At 42.6% G+C, this 20695-nt stretch overlaps 2 long non-coding RNA genes across 2 annotated transcripts in view; one reads left to right on the forward strand and one right to left on the reverse strand.

Annotated features, from left to right (window-relative positions):
* Positions 1-20695, reverse strand: part of LOC106999658 (uncharacterized) — a 100565-nt gene that overhangs the window by 38935 nt on the left and 40935 nt on the right. The gene's annotated exons all lie outside the window — the stretch shown is intronic.
* LOC144330592 (uncharacterized) lies at positions 3593-5614 on the forward strand. Its single transcript, XR_013396869.1, has 2 exons — positions 3593-3841; positions 3880-5614. It is a non-coding gene; the product is annotated as an uncharacterized LOC144330592 (long non-coding RNA).

Genomic DNA, 20695 nt, shown 5'->3' on the forward strand with positions numbered 1-20695 from the left:
AACTTCCATCACCCACCACATCAGCCATGGAGCCAGCCCAGCCTCTGCCCACCCAGGCCTCAGTCCTCAATGTTAAGTTCTGATCCCTGATGCTGGCCTGCCAGCGGCCAGTCAAGATTCTCTTTCTGAAAGCTAATATTTTATGAGGACTAACTGTTGCTAGACATTACTCTAAGCATATTACATGTTGTACTTCATTTTACCCTTCCAACAATCCTATTAGTAGCTTACTGTGGGTCTGCAAAGCCTTACTCAAAACATATAGGACTAGAGGTTCTCAGGATTCTGAATTCTTTTTAATTTTTTTTAAAGGCTTATGGCTCTCACCACTTTTATTCAACGTTGTATTAAAGATTCTACCCAGAGAAGGCAATAAAAGGAAATTAAAGCTATACAGATTGGACGTGAAGAAATAAAAGACTTTATTCTCAAGAATATAAGACACTATATATAGAAATTGTAAGGAATGAAAAAAAAAAACCCTACAAGAACTTATAACAAGTTTAGCAAGATTGCAATATGCAAAGTTAATATACAAAACTAACAGAATTGTATTTATATATAGTCAATAAGCAATTCAAAATGAAATTAAGACCATGATTCCATTTAAAATTGCATCTAAAAATAAACAAAATAGGAATAGACTTGGCAACAGAAGTGTAACATCTGTATACTGAAACCCGTAAAACACTGCTGAAAGAAGTTAAAGATTTAAATAGTGAAATATACAAAGTTCATGGATTAGACGACGCAATATTGTTAAGATGGTAGTTCTCAAATTGATGTATAGATTCAATGCAATCCATTAAAATCTCAGGTGGCTTTTTTGTAGAATTTGAAAAGCTGATGCTAAATTTTTTATGAAAATGCAAAGAACCTCTAGTAGACAAAATAATTTTTTTAAGAGCAAAGTTGGAGGATTTATAGAACCTGATTCCAAAACTGTCTATAAAACTACAATAATCACAAAGTATCAGCCAGGCACCGTGGCTCACACCTGTAATCCCAGCTCTTTGGGAGGCTGAGGTGGGTGAATCACTTGAGGTCAGGAGTTTAAGACCAGCCTGGCCAACTTGGTGAAACCTCATCTCTACTAGAAATACAAAAAACTAGCCAGGCATGGTGGCATGCACCTGTAATCTCCATTACTCAGGAGGCTGAAGCAGGAGAATAGCTTGAACCTAGGAGAGTCCATCTCAAAAACAACAACAACAACAACAAAAGTATTATATTGGCAAAAGAATAGACATGTAAATCAAATAACAGAATAGAGAATTCAGGTATAAATCTTCATATTTATGGCCCATTGACTTTGAACAAAGCTGCCGAGGCAATTCAGTATAGTAGCATATTCTTTTCAACAAATGGTGCTGGCAGAAGGGAAAACAAAAGCACTAGGATCCTTACCTCACACCATGCACAAACATTAGCTAAACATGGACTAAGTCAGGGTTTCTCAACCTCAACACTGTTGGCGTTTGTGGGGGTGGATAATTCTTTGCTGTGGAGAGCTGTCCTGTGCACTGTAGGATGTTTAGCTGTATCCTGGCCTCTGCCTATTAGATGCCAGTGGCACCCCTCCCCCGACACATACCCGGTTGTGACAATCTACGTCTCTAGATATTCCTAAATGTGCCCCGGAGAGCAAAACTGTTTCCAGTCGAGAATCATTGACCTAATGTAAAAAATAAAATGTACAGAAGAAAGCACAGCAGGAAATCATTCTGACCTTAGGTTAGGCAAAGATTTCTTAGATATCACACTAAAGGCACAATTCATTAAAAAAATAAGTTGGACTTCGTCAAAATTTTAAGTTTTGCTCTTCTGAAGAAACCATAAAAAACAATGAAAAGACAAGCCACAGACTATGAAAAAATACTTGCAAACCATATATCTAATAAAGGACTTGTACCCACACCATGTAAAGAACTCATAACTCATTAATAAAAGGATAAAGAGAAAGCTGAAGACAATTCACGCAAGAAGATATACAAATAAGCACATTAAAATGGCCAATATTATTAGTCACTAGGGAAATACAAATTAAAGGCACAATGAAATACCTATTACACACCCACTAGAATGACTGCAAACAATAAGACTGATAATTCCAAAATCTGACCAGGATATGGAGAAACTACGATATGTAGTTTCCTACATTGCTGGCATGACTGCAAAATGATACAGCCACTTTGAAACACCATTTGGCAGTTGCTTAAAAAAGTGAACATTCCATTACCATATGACCCAGCAATTTCACTCTTAGGTATGTAACCAAAATACATGAAAACATGGATCTGCACAAGGTCTTGTATACAAACGTTCATAGCAACATTATTCATAATAACCAGAAATTAGCCCATCACCTGAAAAGTAGACAAACAAAATGTATACCCACATCATGGAATGCTACTCAGCACACTTCTAAAAAGCAACAGACTACTAACACGTGCAACAACATGAATGAACCTCAGAAACACAAGTAAAAGAAGTCAGACACAAAAGACTACAGATTGTATGATTCCATTTAAATACCATTTCTACAAACCGTAAAACTGTAGAGGCACGAAACAGATTCATGGTCTCCTGCAGCTGGGGATGGGAGTGGGAAGAGGGAGCAAACATTTTGGGATGATGGAAACATTCTAAAACTGGATTGTGATTTTGGTTACACAACTGTATACATTTGCTAAAATCACTGAACAGTACACTTTTAATGTGTAAGCTTTAAGGCATGTGAATTATACATCAATAAAGCTATTTTTTAAAAAAAGAGAGAGAGCGAGAGCTACATGGCAGCCCCAGGGCAGTAGCTCTCAGATCTCCCTTAGAGAAAGAACTATCTCTTCCACAGCGATGAGTGCAGGTAGCTAACACTCTCCAACCTGCATCTGGTAGTTCATTTAAGATCAACCTCGGCTTTCAAGTTAACGCCATGCTCTTTCTTGGCAGTCCCCAGCCAAGAAGTGGGCACAGAAAGGCACAGGGGCCTGGCTGATTCAGCCCAACATGAGGCTCCTCACCCTAGAACTCCCTGTGGAGTTAGCCGAGCCCACATGTGACCTGTAATGTGGTCTAAGCTGTCAGACCTCCACAGTGGCGGGAAGGTTTTCCATATCTCAGCCTGCTTCTACTCCCTTTTATTTTTCCCAGGAGTCACCCTTGGTCATCTCTTACTCTTTGAACTCCATGTCAGTGTCAGCTACCCAGAGGACCCATCAGACAGAAAGTAATACGCAGATTAACAGCCCAGGGGAATCTGAGCAGCACCCTGAAACCAGCGTTTCCTCAGTGAAACCTAGAACAAAAGTGGAATAAATAAAAACTACTAACAGTCTCATTTCGGCACTGGCAGTCTCACTCTGGAATCTGTTCATGCTCCCCAGGCCTATAGGACAAGCTCGTTCAGCCATAACAGGGCAACTGTGAGGCTGTTGGATGGGATGATGTTGGAAGTAAATGCTCGGTGCCACCAACTGAAATTAGCACTCAGGCAAAAGTTTTCTCAGCAAGGCAATTTACCTTTATAGAAGTGTGCATCTCACAGATGGAACAATGGCAAGAGCACACTGGACAAGGGAGGGGAAGGGGGCCTTATTCCTAACACAGCTAGCCCTACTGCTATATCTTTCCCCTATTTACTAGGGTTGGACTGCACAGTCTACGCTAATTCCGATTGGCTATTTTAAAGAGAGCAGGGGTGCGAGCCAGAGTGGCAGGACGGTTACAGAACAGGTGACTAAGGATGACTAAGGACAGAACAGGTGACTAAGGATGACTAAGGACAGAGCAGGTGACTAAGCACAGAATAGGTGACTAAGGATGACTAAGGACAGAGCAGGTGACTAAGGACAGAACAGGCGACTAAGGACAGAGCAGGTGACTAAGCACAGAATAGGTAACTAAGGATGACTAAGGACAGAGCAGGTGACTAAGGACAGAACAGGTGATTAAGGATAGAGCAGGTGACTAAGGATGACTAAGGACAGAGCAGGTGACTAAGGACAGAACAGGTGACTAAGGATGACTAAGGACAGAACAGGTTACTAAGGATGACTAAGGACAGAACAGGTGACCAAGGACAGAGCAGGTGACTAACGACCAAACAGGTGACTAAGGGTGACTAAGGACACAACAGGTGACTATGGATGACTAAGGACAGAACAGGTGACTAAGGACAGAGCAGATGACTAAGGTTGACTAAGGATAGAGTAGGTGACTAAGGACAGAGCAGGTGACTAACAATGACTAAGGATAGAACAGGTGACTAAAGGTGACTAAGGACAGAGCAGGTGACTAAGAATGACTAAGACCAGAGCAGGTGACTAAAGACAAAACAGGTGACTAAGGACAGAGCAGATGACTAAGGATGACTAAGGACAGAGCAGGTGACTATGGATGACTAAGGACAGAGCAGGTGACTATGGATGACTAGGCACAGAACAGGTGACTAAGGACAGAACAGGTGACTAAGGACAGAACAGGTGACTAAGGACAGAGCAGGTGATAGAGGCTAGGAGGGAGTTGTTTACTGAAACTAGGGGCAAACAGACGTAAAGAACGAGAAAGTTAAACTTTAAAGTGGAGAACAAAGAACAGCCGAACATCCTGACACATTGGTTCTTTGGAGAGGAACTCAGAGAACTCATTGTACTTAACAATTTTCTCCCTCTTAAATTTTAAAAGACATGAACAGGCTAAACTTTGAAGAGGAATTTACTGCATCCTACAGATGACAATTAATGATCAATCTTGCAATGTTTACTGAGGTCACTATCCTCAGTGCTATATGTGTTCTGTGTCCCATTGACTTCAGGGTAACTACATGGTCCTTAAACTTAGAATCAAAGTATTTCCATGAGACCTTCCTTAATAGACATTTGTTCTCAGCCTTCTTTCAATAGCAACATCCTTTGTTCAAATGAGGATGCACAAAGCAATACAATAGGTAAAAACATGGTATCAGGACTGCTCTCATTAAGCTGGCGTGGGAGGTGGTCACACGAGGGTTTCAGATCCTCACCCAAGGATCTCATCTTTCTCTGTACAAGGGTAAGCTGCACAGTGCCTTTGTAGATACTTCTGAGATTGCCTGAAACCTGCTGGTCTGGCTCAGTCTCTCCTATCACTGACAAAGAAGCCGAGACCTCGAAAGTCATGCCACCCATGAGCAGTAACTCATGCAAAGAATCGCAATACCAGAACTCCTGACCCACAAGGCTTCCTCTCTGTGCACCCAAGATGTCCCAAACCGAAATGGTCTATGCACGACGGAGAACTTTGGTCAAACTCGGAAAACGTCTTCGAAAGTGAAACGCAGCACATTGCAGAGATGTCACAAATGAGACTTCCTTTGACAGTCCCTGAGAGCGTCTTTGTGTTCCTTGTAGCTGCTCCCATTATTTTGGGCAGACATTGGCACAGTCTTTGATGAAACATTTTTCACCTTGAATTACAGTAAATGTTATCTCATGTTTTTGGAAATGCCATCTAAGGACTTAAGAGATATCATTGCTAGATAATTGTTTATAATCATGCCCCTTATAATTTCATTTGAAGATTATATGAGAAAAATCTAAGCATACCAATTTAATAAAGGATTTGGACAAATGCATCTCAAACTTTAATACAAATGCAGATCACCTGGGGATATTGTTAACTGGTAGATTCTACTTCAGTACATCTGGGGCTAGAAAGGCTGCATTTCTCTCCCCTCCCCTCCCCTCCCCTCTCCTCCCCTCTCCTCCTTCCTTCTCTCTCTCCTCTCTCTCTCTCTTCTTTCTTTCAAGATAGGTCTCCCTCTGTTACCCGGCTGGAGTACAGTGGCATGCTCATGGCTCACTGCAAAGGTTGTATTCTACAAGCTCTCCAGTGATGTTGATGCAGTTTCAGTAGCAGGGAGTTAGAATACTCGATAGGATATTATAAATGTATATTTCATTTACTTCTGCACAAGATATAATGTCTTGTTAAACCAAATTGCTATTTTTTACAGTGTTGCAAATACCTTGTGAGATTCTTATCAAGGTATTGGGCACTGATTATGAGAACATCGGAATGGTCAGAGGCGTCCTAACCAGGGTGACTCCATCCTGAATAAAGGCTGGATAAAGCCAAACCTGCTGGGGGACATTCCCTGGGGGTTGAGCACTCTCCGTCACAAAATGTTTATAGTTGAGGGAACAGGTTGACTACCTACGTAAAGAACTAAAACTTACGGAAATGTCCTGGTATTTGAAGAACAAAAAGCATTCCTAGTTTAAGAATAGGGTTCGCTTTAGAGATAACAACAACACATTCATAAATTCTTGCTGAAATCAATAGTTGCACAAGAAAATAACTATTAATAGCCTGTTGCAAGCTGATCACAAATCTTTGTAATAAATTACACTCTTCTTTGCCTTAATATGCTATATAGGCAAGCGTTACGTTTAAGGTGCTCCTTGCTTTTCGAGGACACCCTACTCTGTAATAGTTTCTAATAAGCAGTTTTAACTTTACTCTGCGACTTGCCCTGAATTCTTTCCCATGTGAGATCCAAGAACTCGCTCTTGGCATCTGGGACAAGACCCCTGTTTTTTGTTTGTTTGTTTGTTTGTTTGTTTTTGAGACTCGCTCTGTCGCCCAGGCTGGATTGCAGTGGCACGATCTCAGCTCACTGCAAGCTCCACCTCCCGGGTTCATGCCATTCTCCTGCCTCAGCCTCCGGAGTAGCTGGGACTACAGGCACCAGCCACCATGCCCAGCTAATTTTTTGTATTTTTAGTAGAGACGGGGTTTCACCGTGTTAGCCAGGATGGTCTCGATATCCTGACCTTTGTGATCTGCCCGCCTCAGCCTCCCAAAGTCCTGGGATTACAGGCATGAGCCACCGCGCCTGGCCAGCAAGACCCTTTTTTAGATAACTGGGTTTAAAAGTACATCTAAGGAGGCTGAGGCAGGAGAATCGCTTGAACCCAGGAGGCAGAGGTTGCAGTGAGCCAAGATTGCACCACTGCACTCCACCCTGGGTGACAGAAGGAGACTCCATCTCAAAAAATAAAAAATAAATAAAAATAAAAGTACATCTATGCCAACCGGGAGCCTGGTATAACTTCTCCAGGCATCCGTGTATTTGAGGTCTGTGCGAATGTTTGTCTGTTTAGTATGTAAACTCGTGTAACCACCACCGTAAGGAAGACACAGCAGCTCCGTGACCAGAAGGTTCTGTCCTGAGGCCCTTTTATAACCACAGAACCCACCAGCTTCTGTCCCTTCCTTAACTCCTGGCAACCACTCATCTGCCTTCCACTTCTATAATTCTGCCATTAATAACTTGTTACTTTATTTCACATAACAAGTAGTGACTTAATTGCAGATAAAGGGAACATTCATGTTTGTGCTTTTCTTGTCATTGCTTCCTTGTGTGAACCTTTCTCTACTTAGAGGGAATCATATCGAGAAGTACAGTTTCTGTTTGGAGAGAATGGAAAGAGAAAAGAAAAATAAACACAATGGTCTCAATGTTCGAAAAAGCATGGAGTGGATATAATGACCTAAACCTAAACACCCTTCTGCACAACAGACCTACAGATACTGACGGAAATGTCACAAGCTTCCTTCTAAAAGCAGTGCAGAACTCCTAATAAAGAATGGAAATCCCCAGTCGGTGGGAGTCAAGAGAGAGCCAGCCGGGATGCTGAGTCTGGGTCCCGGGGCCCGGCCGCTGCCGGGTAGGGCAGAGCAGGCTCTTGGGGAGCACAAACTTGGGTTTTAATGTCACACAGGATCAGCAGATGAGGAAGCAGATGAGGAAGTGAAAAGTCACTGGCATTGCAGCTGAGACCCCCTAAAGAAAAGCCAAATTCTGGAAGGACTCACTGAGAGGAAGAGGACTAGGAAACACTGCATAGGAGGCCAGAGAAGCCAGACCAGCCCAGAGCTCCAATCAGGAAGAGTAAAAAAGAGACTCAACAAGTTTAAGTTCATACATGGTCATACAGGCCATGTTTTCTGAAATAAACATAATGTAGGAAAGTAATTGTATGACGAAGTCCAAAAACTAGGCTGGGCACAGTGGCTCACATCTGTAATGCCAGCACTTTGGGAGGCTGAGGTAGGCAGATCACTTGAAGCCAAGAGTTTGAGACCAGCCTGGCCACCATGGTAAAAGCCCATCTCTACTAAAACTACAAAAAAATTCGCAGGCATGGTGGCACACACCTGTAATCTGACCACTCAGGAGGCTGAGGCACGAGAATTAACTTGAACCAGGAGGCGGAGTTTGCAGTGAGCCCAGATCGCACCATTGCACTCCAGCCTGGGTGACACAGTAAGACTCTGTCTCAAAGAAGTCCAAAAACTGTATTTGTAGTTTGAAAACATAAATAATTGATACATCAAAAGAAATAATAATGGAAATGATAAAATATTTAGAACTGAAATAAAACCTTCTGGGACATACCTAATGCAATAGTTAGAGGGGCCTATATAGCCTTAATTGCTTATATTATTCATAAAGGGGGAAGAAACCTAAACATCTGTTAGCTAAATATTGAATGAAATAAACTGGGGAGGGCCGGGCACGGTGGCTCAGGCCTGTAATCTCAGAACTTTGGGAGGCCGAGGCGGGTGGAACACGAGGTCAGGAGATCAAGACTATCCTGGCTAACACGGTGAAACCCCGTCTCTACTAAAAATACAAAACATTAGCCAGGCGTGGTGGCACACGCTTGCGGTCCCAGCTACTTGGGAGGCTGAGGCAGGAGAATCACTTGAACCCAAGAAGCAGAGGTTGCAATGAGCTGAGATCTCGCCACTACACTCTAGCCTGGGCAACAGAGCAAGACGCCATCTCAAAAAAAAAAAAAAAAGAAAAGAAAGAAAGAAATTGGAGAAATAACCACATAGTAAATCAAAGAAAGTGACAGGAAGAAAATAATAGATAGCAGAAACTAACAAAATCAAAATAAATAATCAAAAGGTGATTCTTTGAGAAGACTAATAAAATAGGCAAATTTCTGAAAGTTTGACCAAGGTTGAAAGAAAGGAAGGAAGAAAACAATGTTAGGCATGAAAGGGAAATGTAACTACTCACCACATTTCCTTTAAGTTTTCAAATCTTGAAGAATTTTGGAAACATATGACAATAATAACAATGGAAGGTAAAAGAAAATCTAAAAGGTGATGTTACATTAGAGGTTATATTAGAAATAATTAGTTATAATTCAGCAAAAACAGACTTAAATCAAAAATTGCAATCAAATAGGATGAAGTTTGGGAGGGAACGCAAAATTTTGATGCCCTCTCCCCGTGGAATCTGAACACATCACCCTCCCAGGGCCAGGACATCAATCGATGCATTCATCAGCTCCTCTAAAGAACTTCCACCAAGCCTGTGCTGCAGTGTTTTTTATTGATGTGTCATTATGTGGGCATGAGATTGATTAAATTTATTAAATTGGTTGATTGACCTCAATCTCTGGTTCTCTCCTCCATCCCCATGGTTGTGATCAACCCAAGTCCCAACTTTCTAAGCAAGTGCTTGGTCCTTCTGGTGACCAGCCCCCATCCTGAAGCCATCTAGGGGCTACCAGGGGTCATTAGCATCACAAAGACATTCCTATTGCTCAGGACATTACAAGGGTTTCTGAAGCTCTGTGCCAGGAACTAGGGACCAAGAACAGGTATCTATTAGCCTCATTTAACAGATGAACAGATACATTTTTGTTACACCACACATGGCAAGCCTGGTAAGTGGACCCTTCCCCAAGAAGGTATGTAAGTAACTAGGAACTGGGTGGGATGTTTAATCCTCTTTCATGGAAGAGGAAAGAATAATTGGAAATAATAATACAAGGCATGACAAGAGAAAAAACTTAAAATCCCATGTTGAGGCCGGGTGCAGTGGCTCACAGCTGTAATCCTAGCACTTTGGGAGGCCAGTGGTGGGCAGGTTGCCTGAGCTTAGGAGTTCAAGACCAGCCTGGGCAATAAGGCGAAACCCCATCTCTACTAAAAATACAAAACAATTAGCTGGGTGTAGTGGCAGGCGCCTGTAGTCCCAGCTACTTGGGAGGCTGAGGCAGTAGAATCACTTGAACCTGGGAGGCAGAGGTTGCCTCCAAAAAAAAAGAAAATCCTATGTTGAACATGTTATGTTTGAGAGGTTTGAGTGACATCCAGATTAAGATGTGAAGCCGAGTGGCGTGTGTGTGTGTGTGTGTGTGTGTGGTCCAGACGCTGCATGAGAACAAACCAGTAGGTGTGTGTGTCCTTTACGTATCGGGAACTGATAAGCTCACCTGGAAGGAAAAAGCAACACAGCCCCAAGCTTTAGCCATAGGAAACTCCAAACATTAGATCTGCTAAATGTAGAGAAGCTGTGTGTACGGTCAAAACAAATACTTCAGCCGAGTTAAATTTAAAGGACCTTCATTGGGTAATTAACGGTGAATCGGGCAGCCCCGAGAATCACAGCAAATTTAGAGAGACTCCAGCACAGCCACATGGTGGAAGATCTATAGACCAAACAACGGGAAGTGATGTACAGAAATCAGGGGTAATGTACAGAAACAACTGGGTTGGTTACAGCTCAGCATTTGCCTGATTTAAACACAGTTTGAACACTCAGCAACATATAAATGGTTGAAGTACGGCTGCTGGGATTGGCCAAGACTCAGCTGTTGTGACAGGGGCATACTCCTAGGTTAGGTTCTCACTCTTGTCTACCTGTTATGTTAGATCGCAGTTCGTCCACAAGGACTCAAATGCAAAAGTACTGGAGTCCTTCTCTGGCCACATTTAGTTCGCTTTAACACTACCCATGATAGAGAATTCAAAGTCACAGAATCTAAGAAGATAACATATTTCAAGAAGTCACTGGTTAGTTAACTGTCGAAAGCTAGCTAAGAACAATAGATCTGAGTAGAACCTCTTTAGGGGATTACATTGCTGAGAAGTAAAGCTATTTGTTAACCAAAAATCAAGATCCCAAACATCTCTCATCTCTGCTCCCTTCCCTCCAATGTGATTGTTCCTCCCCTTCTTTGCTTCTCTTTGTTCTTTAAATTTATTTTTCTATATTCAACTCAATTCTTTTTCCTTCTCTTCCACCTCCTATGTTCCCTTCCTTTCTGGAGGTCAAAATGATTTCATTAAAATCAAGGTGTCAGCAGAGATTCCTTCCTTTCTGAAGGCCCTGGGTGGGAATGTGTTTCTTGGCTCTTCTGGGATCTAGAGGTGCCGCCTTCCTTGGCTCATGGCCCCTTCCTCCATCTTCAGAGCCAGCAATGATAGGGGAGTCGTGCTCATGTTACTTCACTCTGACGCTCACTCTTCTGCCCTCTCTTCCCCAATTAGACACCCTTGTGATTACATTGATTACCCTGGGCTCCTCAAAATAACCCAGGTGGACTTCTTTGTTTTAAAGTCAGCTGACTAGTACCTTTTCCACCTACCACCTGAATCCCCCCCATGGCCATGGAAGGAAACATATTCACGGATTTTCAGATTAGAACATCTCTGAGGAGACCTTACTCTGCTACCAACACTGGCCCCTGATTGCCTCACACTAAATCCAAGACAGATGCACTGACCATGGGTTCTCAGGGGCACCCAGCCTGAGACCTCAGATGAGGCGCTTGTCTTCTCAGCGCCATGGTTTCTTCAACTGGCAATATTCACAATACTCCCTGTCTGGTGCCTGAGAGCACAGGATGATGGTCAGGGGGTCGATGCCCTTCTGAAAGGCAGAATGAGCAAAGGCATTTCAGTTTGCAGTATTCAGTGAATTATGCTGACTCAAAGACACGGATCAGACACTGACTGGTAGGAACCCCCAGCACAGATTAAGAAATGCATAGCCAACAGGCCTGACTCCAAACAATTCAAACAACAGGGAAAGAATAGAGAACTTATCATTATTGTGTCTGTTTGACAAATACTTAACTTAATTGACCATAATGTAAGGCTGGAATTTGCCTATTTTAAAGTTATCTGTGGTTGTAATTAAACTGTTATGTTCAGTGTTCTCAATTCTAATTCTTCTACTACTTTATTTAAAACTATAAATTTTTGTGCCGGGAAGACAGTATCTACTTTTATCCTTCTAATATTTAACCCCTTAATGGAGACAATAATTAGAATTATTGACCTGAAACTACACAAGAGCATACAAATATTCTTCAGCCTAAACTATTATTTTGTTTGGTATGAGTTCCCAGTCTAGGCGTTATTATTTTCCCAAAGCTTCAGGACCTTCCAGGGACTAAGCTCCACCTAGAACTCTAAGATACTGGTGGGAGCTGTCAATTTCATTAATCTGGTTTCAATTTTTTAAATGTTTGGTTTCACAGCTTACCTATGGGAACTCATAGCTGTTCCATCTTTAATATTCCAGATAGACGATTTACTGAAAAAGCTAATTCAGTATTCTCTCCCGTGAGCCAGCCAATGAAACCTCAGACAGGCTGGGCACGGTGGCTCACGCCTGTAATTCCAACACTTTGAGAGGCCGAGGTGGGTGGATCATGAGGTCAGGAGATCGAGATCATCCTGGCCAACATGGTGAAACCATGTCTCTACTAAAAATACAAAAAAACTAGTCGGGCGTGGTGGTGGGCGCCTGTAGTCCCAGCTACTCGGGAGGCCTAGGCAGGAGAATGGTGTGAACTCCAGCCTGGGTGACAGAGCAAAAAAAAAAAAAAGAAGAAGAAGAAGAAAAAACTTCAGATAACACTGAGACGGGAGTGCTGGAGGGGAGGAACTCTCCCGTGAGCCAGCCAATGAAACCTCAGCCAGCGCTGAGGAGGAAGCGCTCAAGGGGAGGAACGCCATCCTGGGGCTCTCTGGGCTGCTGTCTGTCAACAGGAGAGGAGAACAAGGGGCAACAGCAGCAGCTCTGTCAGCCACGGCCACCCCAGGGGCCCTGGGAGCGCGGGAAGGAAGACACTGCCAGACCTCAGAGCTTGGCACCAGGAGCCAGTTATCAGCCAGATAATGTACTCAGCCAACGGCGAGAAACCCAACCTGAATTTATTGGGAACTGGTCACAGAAAAGAGAAGGACTCTTTGTCCTGAGTGTGTGATGCTGTGATGGCAGGGGCCGCAGGGCTGTGACTCACATAAGTTTCGTTCCAAAAACAACTGGGGATGCTGTGTGGGGACAGGGCTGATGGCACAGTAGGAGGTAACGGGCTCAAGACTGACCTCCTTTTCTAGGGGTGATGAAAAGACTGTCACCTCATCTTGTGGCTGCAGAGCCCAGGAGAGATTGTGGAGCAGCGGTTAGAGACTTACAGAGGCATTCTGCTATTTTTAACTCTTTGGCATTTTGCTTTTCTTGAGCAATTCCCACACCACCCCTTTTAAAAGATTTATTAGATTCAGGAGCTACTTTATAATATCCTTTGAGTCCAAATTAGACTTTAGCACATAACATATCTGAGTTTGAGGAGTTTAGGGGTTTAACTTCTTCAATAAAAGGAGCAAAGATATTTGGTGAAATGACCCCCACGGTCCCTAATGTTGATGGACCCACTGAAGTTAGCCTGTCACCAGAAGCAAAGGGATACTACTTTTAAGAGATGAGGATCTTTTCCACATTACTGTTCAAAGCAATAACTTTGCAGCTTAATCTACTGAAGGCCTCATCTCCACCTGCTTTTCCAACCCTGGATTCAAAGGGCTTGTGGTGCCCTCTCCGTGCCTGCAGTCACCTTCCAGCAAATGCTGGAGTTTGATTCACACCAAACAAAAATAGCCAAAATCTGTAAGAAGTCTATTGGGCAGCTCTTCTGTATCAATGACCAGGCTCCAAGGGCCAGAAATAATGAAGACAGAGCACCTATCTCAGCGAGCTGACAGCCTTGAAGGGGGATGACACTGGAAAACAAATGACAACACAGTGTGATAAGTTCACTGCAGACCAGGGAGACAGACAGCTTTGAGAAAGGGTGATTGCTTTTAAACGGAAAGGAAAAGAGTTTGGGAAATGCTTCCAGAAGAAATTGACATCTAAGTTAGGTGGGTTTTTTTTAGGTGGGGTCTCACTATGTTGCCCAGGCTGGAGTGCAGTGGCTATTCAGAGGCATTGATCATAGCTCACTGCAGCCCCAAACTCCTGCACTCGAGTGATCCTCCTGCCTCTGCCTTCTGAGTGGCTGGAACTACAGGTGCATGCCACCATGCCTGGCTCTCCAAGGTAGGTTTCAAACGAAGCACAGGAGTTCTGAGGGGAAGAGACCAAGGGATAGGCCCATGCCAGTCCCAGAGGTGAGGGGAGGTCCGCGGGCTTCAGGGTCGCTGGAACTTTGGATGCAGGTCAGATATAAGTATTGACTGGTTAAGAGAGGCTCTCGACATTTTCCAGACAAGAAATGTTGAGGTGCCAAACACAGTGCTCACAGAGATGGAAAGGAGAAGGTGGGTTAGAGAGGTGCTTTGGAAGTGAAATTAATAGGACTTGTTGCCTGAGTGGCTATGCAGGAGGAGTGGGGGGACAGAGTTGAACTGGAGGAGTCTCGGGCTCAGACATAAAGTGTCAGCAGTCTCAGGAGGATCCACATCCTCACAGGAACCAGCTCCCCCAGCTAAAGGCAAAAGGCGCTTGGTGCTTCAGCCAGCCCAGAGCGTTCCCTCCGTGGACATAAAGAAGCCAAGTTCTTGTTGCCAAAGGCATTCAACAGAGAAGTGTTGGAGGACCAATTAAAGGCAAAGCCCATCATTTTATAACCACATTTTAGGCATATTAAACATTCTAGAATGTAATCATCAGGCTTCTAAACCGAGCCATTTGTGTTATCCAGGAAAGTAAATCAGTGACTTATGTTTCCAGCAATATAATGAACATTATAATGGACACCTGAAAATGCAGAGTGAACAACAGAGAATTTCCTTCAGAATCATGGATAAACCCTAAGAAAGGTGGAGAAATGCTCTACCTACTGGAGATAAGGTGGAGAAGCGGTTTGACATCGAAGCTGGGGAACATCATGGTAACCAGCATTGTGTGTGCACAGGGCGTGTGTGCATCTGTGTGTGTGTGCGCGCGTGCATGTATGTATATGTGCATTCATATGTGTGTGTGTGGCAGGTGGGCGGGGACAAGAGAGTTGGAATGGAGACCAACCTGATAAAGCTGACACTCTGGAAGGGTTAGACTCCTAGGAAGAAAGTTAAGAAGGGGGAAGATAACGTCTGCACAAAGGCAAACACAAAGCAACGTCCTTTGTCAGCAACATCCTTAGGCACCTGGAAGAAGCACACACAACTTCCAGGAAGAATGTCCCTCAACCTGGGCTTCTGATGATTCCCACCAATATCGTGACCATCAACTGGAATGCACGTGCACACACACACACACAGACACACACACACAGATACACACAAACACGCACACACAGACACAGACACACGCATGCACACACATGCACGCACACAGACACACACACACGCATGCACACAAACACACAGACACACGCACACACACGCACGCACACACGCACACACACGCACACACGCACGCACACAGACATACACACACGCACACATACACTCACACGCACACACACATGCATGCACACACACGCACGCACACATACACACACGCGCACACATACATACACGCACACACACAGACACACAGACACAGACACACACACACGCATACACACATGCACACACATATACACACACAAAAAAAAATTCCAAATAAATCATCAAGACAATCATTAGGAAAAATAACAGAACCAGACAGACCAAGACTTCAAGTGTTGGCGTCATCAGATATGGATGATACATGTTAAAAGGAATAAAGGATGTAAAACCATGAGAATGAAACAGGAATGATAAGATGAAATTGAAAAGGAGGCAAATAGAACTTACAGAAAAATTTTTTAAAACTTAGAATTTAATATTGTTTAAAAACCTTTTTAGGTCCCCACATAATAATAGATGGCCTGGGTAGCAAACCCTAGCCAAGGGCGCCTTACGAGCTCCTTACAAGGGGCAAATCACTGCCAGCCACAAGCCCCATGTGGTTTCTGGGTCTGCACGGGTGGAAGAAGGAAGCTCCAGGCAGCATCAGATGGGCCTGGGAACAGTGGAATCCCACACAGCTCCAGGTTATTCTCCATTGTTCACTCTGTATTACCAGGGAGCCCAGCGGGGCCAACTGGAGGAAAGTGCCTGGGTTTTGCCCAATGCAATCGCATGTAATCGAGAGCAAGGGGTCCACAGCTGGAAGGGCCCAAGAGTCTGGAGCTGTCTATCTCCTATAAACTCTCAAAACTCACCCATCTGAGTGCCTGTCCAGGCCAGGGCCCTACCCCGACGAGAAATTCCTGGGAGTAGAATCAAAATCAGTCAAGACAGGCATGACAGAGACAAGAGAAAAAGAAGGTCAACACCAGGCCAACAAATCTCTCTGTTATGGACCAGATAGTAAACATCGTAGGCTTTGAAGACCAGACGATCTTGCTGCTACTACTCAGCCCTGCGGTTATAGGGTAAAAGCAGTCACATATAACATGTAAATGAATGGGCATGGCTGTGTGCCAATAAAACTTTATTTATGAACACTGAAGTTTGAATTGTATACAGTTTTCATGTGTGACAAAATAGTACTCTTTTGTTTGTTTGTTCCAACCATTTAAAAATGTAAAAAGCATTTTTAGTGCACAGGCTATACAATACTGTTGGTGGGCCACAGTTTGTTTTCTGTCTCCTGGTGTTGACAAAAGAGGCTTTGAGAAAAAGATGCAGGAAAACTCAAGACAGGAAGCCATGCTGCTTTTGGACATTACCAAAAACAGCAGAAGAGGGACCCCACAAAGGTAGAAGAGCCCTCCTACACCAGCCACATCCTAAAGGCTCAGGCAAATGAATTTCACATAAAAATAAGCAACAGAAAATATCCAGTTCAAATCCCATACAAAACTATTACAAGAAAAAGGTCCTAAGAAGGAGAATAACCTCCTAACAGACAATAAGAGCAGACACAAAGATGTGGCCATCGTGGGGCTCAGAAGGCCCAAAGTGCAGCCTCAGAAGCCAAGTTTCCCTCTGACCTTCCCTTGCCCTCCTGTCTCTCACGCATCATGCTCCCCTGAGGGAAGCCATAGAAACTAGAATTCCTCCTCTCTGGAGGTGAGTCATAAAAACCAGAACCCCTTTGCCTCAAGGCCAGCCATAAAGCCTAAAAATATGACTCTAGCCTCCCCCTGCTTTTCTGTGTAACAGCTGGCAATAAAGAAATTAAGACCCTCATTGTAGAGGGACCCTACCCTATGCCCAGGAGGAGGGAATGTGGCACAGAGAGGCTGAGAAAGATCTGAACACAGAGGACTCGCTGAGTTTCCCCACACCGTCTATTGCATTCAATCAGGCCCTTTCTATCCAATCACAATTTGACATGACTGGCTGTGCTTCGTCAAACCTAAGCATAGAAATGCACAGTTCACCCTGTATCTTTGGGTGTTCATTCTGAAGGTTCCCACATCACATAAAACTATGATCAAATAAATCTGTTACACTTTTCTCATGTTAATCTATCTTTTGTTATAGGGACATTGGTATGACCCTTATGATGGAGAAGAAAGTGATTACCCCCTTTCTGCCCCTGCAGCCACAAAACAGATCAAAACCTATTTCAGAACAAGCTAACAGACTCTAAGAAAATTATGTAAGACATGAAAGTATGTGAATTGTTACAGCAATCAGAAAAGAATTTAAAAATTTAAAAATGCATTTCCGGAGAAAAGACTAAACAACAAATAAACACAACATGTAATGCCCTAAGAAAAACAGAAGGTGAAAATGAAGACAGTTTTGTTTTGTTTTGTTTTTTGTTTGTTTGTTTTGGAGACAGAGTCCACTCTGTTGCCCAGGCTGGAGTGCAGAGGCACAACCTCAACTCTCTGCAACCTCCACCTCCCAGGCTCAACCAATTATTCTGCTTCAGCCTCCCGAGTAGCTGGGATTACAGGCATGCACCACCACGCCTGGCTAATTTTTTTTTTTTCTATTTTTAGTTGATAATGGGGTTTCACCATGTTGGCCAGGCTGGTCTCGAATTCCTGATCTCAAGTGATCTGCCCGCCTTGGTGTCCCAAAGTGCTGGGATTATAGGCGTGAGCCACTGCGTCCAGCTGACAATGAGGAAAGTTTTAAAAGTAAAAAAAATGAAAAAAAAAATCTGTCAGAAAAAGTGGAAAATATTGAAGATAGGCAAAGGAGATAGAACATAGGAGGTCCCGAAGAAAATACCAATGCAAAGAAGAAAGACTGAATACTAAAAATGATAAGAAATATACCAAATTTTTAATACTGAATTGTAAAAGGATTTGAAGCTGCATATTGAAAAATTATACCACACACTTGAAAATATTGACCCCAAATGGTAAAATTACTAAACTTAAAAAAAAAAAGAAAAAAATCCTTTGGACATTATATTAGTTACCTAAGGCTGGTATAACAAAATACACAGCCTGGGTGGCTTAAACAAGATAAATTTGTTTGCTCACAGTTCTGAAGGCTGGAAGTCCAAGATCAAGGTGTTGGCAGGGATGATTTCTTCTAAGTCCTCTCTCCTTGGCTGCAAAGGGCCATCTCATTCTATCCTTGTATGGCCTTTCCTGTGCACCTGCATTCCTGATGTCTCTTCCTTTTCTTTTAAGGACACCAATCATATTATATTACCAGCCCCTCTTATGGTCTTAATTACCTCCTTAAAAGCTCTGTCTCCACGTACAGTCACCCTAGGGATTAGAGCTTCAACTTACAAATTTGGGGAGGATGCAATTCAGTCTATAACAGATATCCCAAACAAGTGTGTAAAGTGTAAGGAAAAAAAAATAAATTATCATCACGCTTGTCGACAGCATTCTTTACGCTATAAGAAAATGAAATCACACATTATTAATATGTAATATTTATATATAAGATAAATCATAGAGAATACAAATATATACAAATAAATAATACAAATATTGTATGTTATATGCTATTACAATATACAATACTAAAATAACATATAATAATTAATGTACTTAAGGAAAGAATACATGAAATAAGAATGTTATATGTAATTAATAAAAGACAAATTGTTATCAACATGCCATAACTCAGGGACTATTACTGCTATGAGCCTTTCCTGAGAAATCTAGTCGATATCAAGCTTCAGACAATCAAAATGGATAGAGAGATAAGTGACTTATGCAGTGGTAGTAAGTAAATAGGTGGTAAGCCTAGGCAACATAGCAAGTTCAAGGAAGAAGGAAGAAGGAGGAAGGAAGGAAGAGAAAGAGAGAAAGAGAGGAAGGAAGGAAGGAAGGAAGGAAGGAAGGAAGGAAGGAAGGAAGGAAGGAAGGAAGGAAGGAAGGGAGGGAAAAGAGAGCAAGAGAGGGAGCGAGGGAAAAGAGAGCAAGAGAGGGAGGGAGGGAGAGAGAGAGAGAGACAGAAAAGAAAAAGAGAAAGAAAGAAAGAAAGAGGAGGGGAGGGGAGGGGAGGGGAGGGGAGGGGAGGGGAGAGGAGGGAAGAGGAGGGAAGAGGGAAACTCCTGAATTTTTAAATAGCCAAAGATAAAAAACATTTTATGAAAATGTAATCTGCTAATTAGAGACTGCAGTGTGCTATGATAGCACCACTGTGCTACAGCCTGGGCAACAGAGCAAGACCCTGTCTCTGAAAAAAATAAAATAAATAACAAATTAGACACAGCTCAAAAGAGAATTTGTAAACTGGAAATTATATCCAAAGATATTGCTCAGGGGGCATAACAGAAAGACAAATTAAAAATATGCAAGAGAAGTTAAGAAAATGAAAAATAAAGCCCAACATATATTCATTCTAAGTTTCAGAATTAAATATTAGAGTAACAGCAAGACAGCAGTATTTAAAGAATATTTAATAGACTAAGAAATAATGGCCAAGAATTTTTCAGAGTTGAGGAAGCACTATAATATATTAAGCAAGAGAAATAAATTAAATTCATACACGATGAAATACATAGATGAAATTCATAAATAGATTAAATTCATACATAGATGAAATCATGAAAAACCAGATTATCCACAAAAGAATGTCAATAAGACTGACAGGAATCTTTTTAATAACAATGGAATATGGAAGAAAGTGAAATACCTTCAATGTGCTAGAAAATAATTATAGATTTAAAATCACAAATCCAGTGAAACTACCAAAAATGAGGTAGAATAAAGGCACTTTGAGATAAACAGAAATTGAGACTGTTTGCCACCAAACTTAAAAGCACATTTAAATGATGTACTTCAGGATGAATGAGACACTCCCAGAAAGAAAGTCTGAAATGCAATGAAGTTAGGCAACTAAACAAAACGGTAAACATATGACTAATCTAAATACATATTAAGCAGACACTGAGAATTGCATAATCTGTGAGGTTAAAAACAGAGATTGATTCAAAATATTGTATCCCGGCAGCACACAAGCTAGCAGTGATCAGTGGAGAAAAACCATTCTAAAACAAGGCCACCAATGGATATGTTAGGAACTGAGCTGCACAGCAGGAGTTAGGAGCCGTGGGCAGGCGAGTGAGCGAAACTTCATCTGTATTTACAGCCACTCCCCACTGCTCACATTACCACCTGAGCTCCACCTCAGATCAGATCAACGGTGGCATTAGATTCTCATAGGAGCATGAACCCTGTTGTGAACTGTGCATGCAAGGGATCTAGGT

This window comes from Macaca mulatta, chromosome 8 (assembly GCF_049350105.2).
Source record: "Macaca mulatta isolate MMU2019108-1 chromosome 8, T2T-MMU8v2.0, whole genome shotgun sequence".
Lineage (NCBI taxonomy): Eukaryota > Metazoa > Chordata > Mammalia > Primates > Cercopithecidae > Macaca > Macaca mulatta.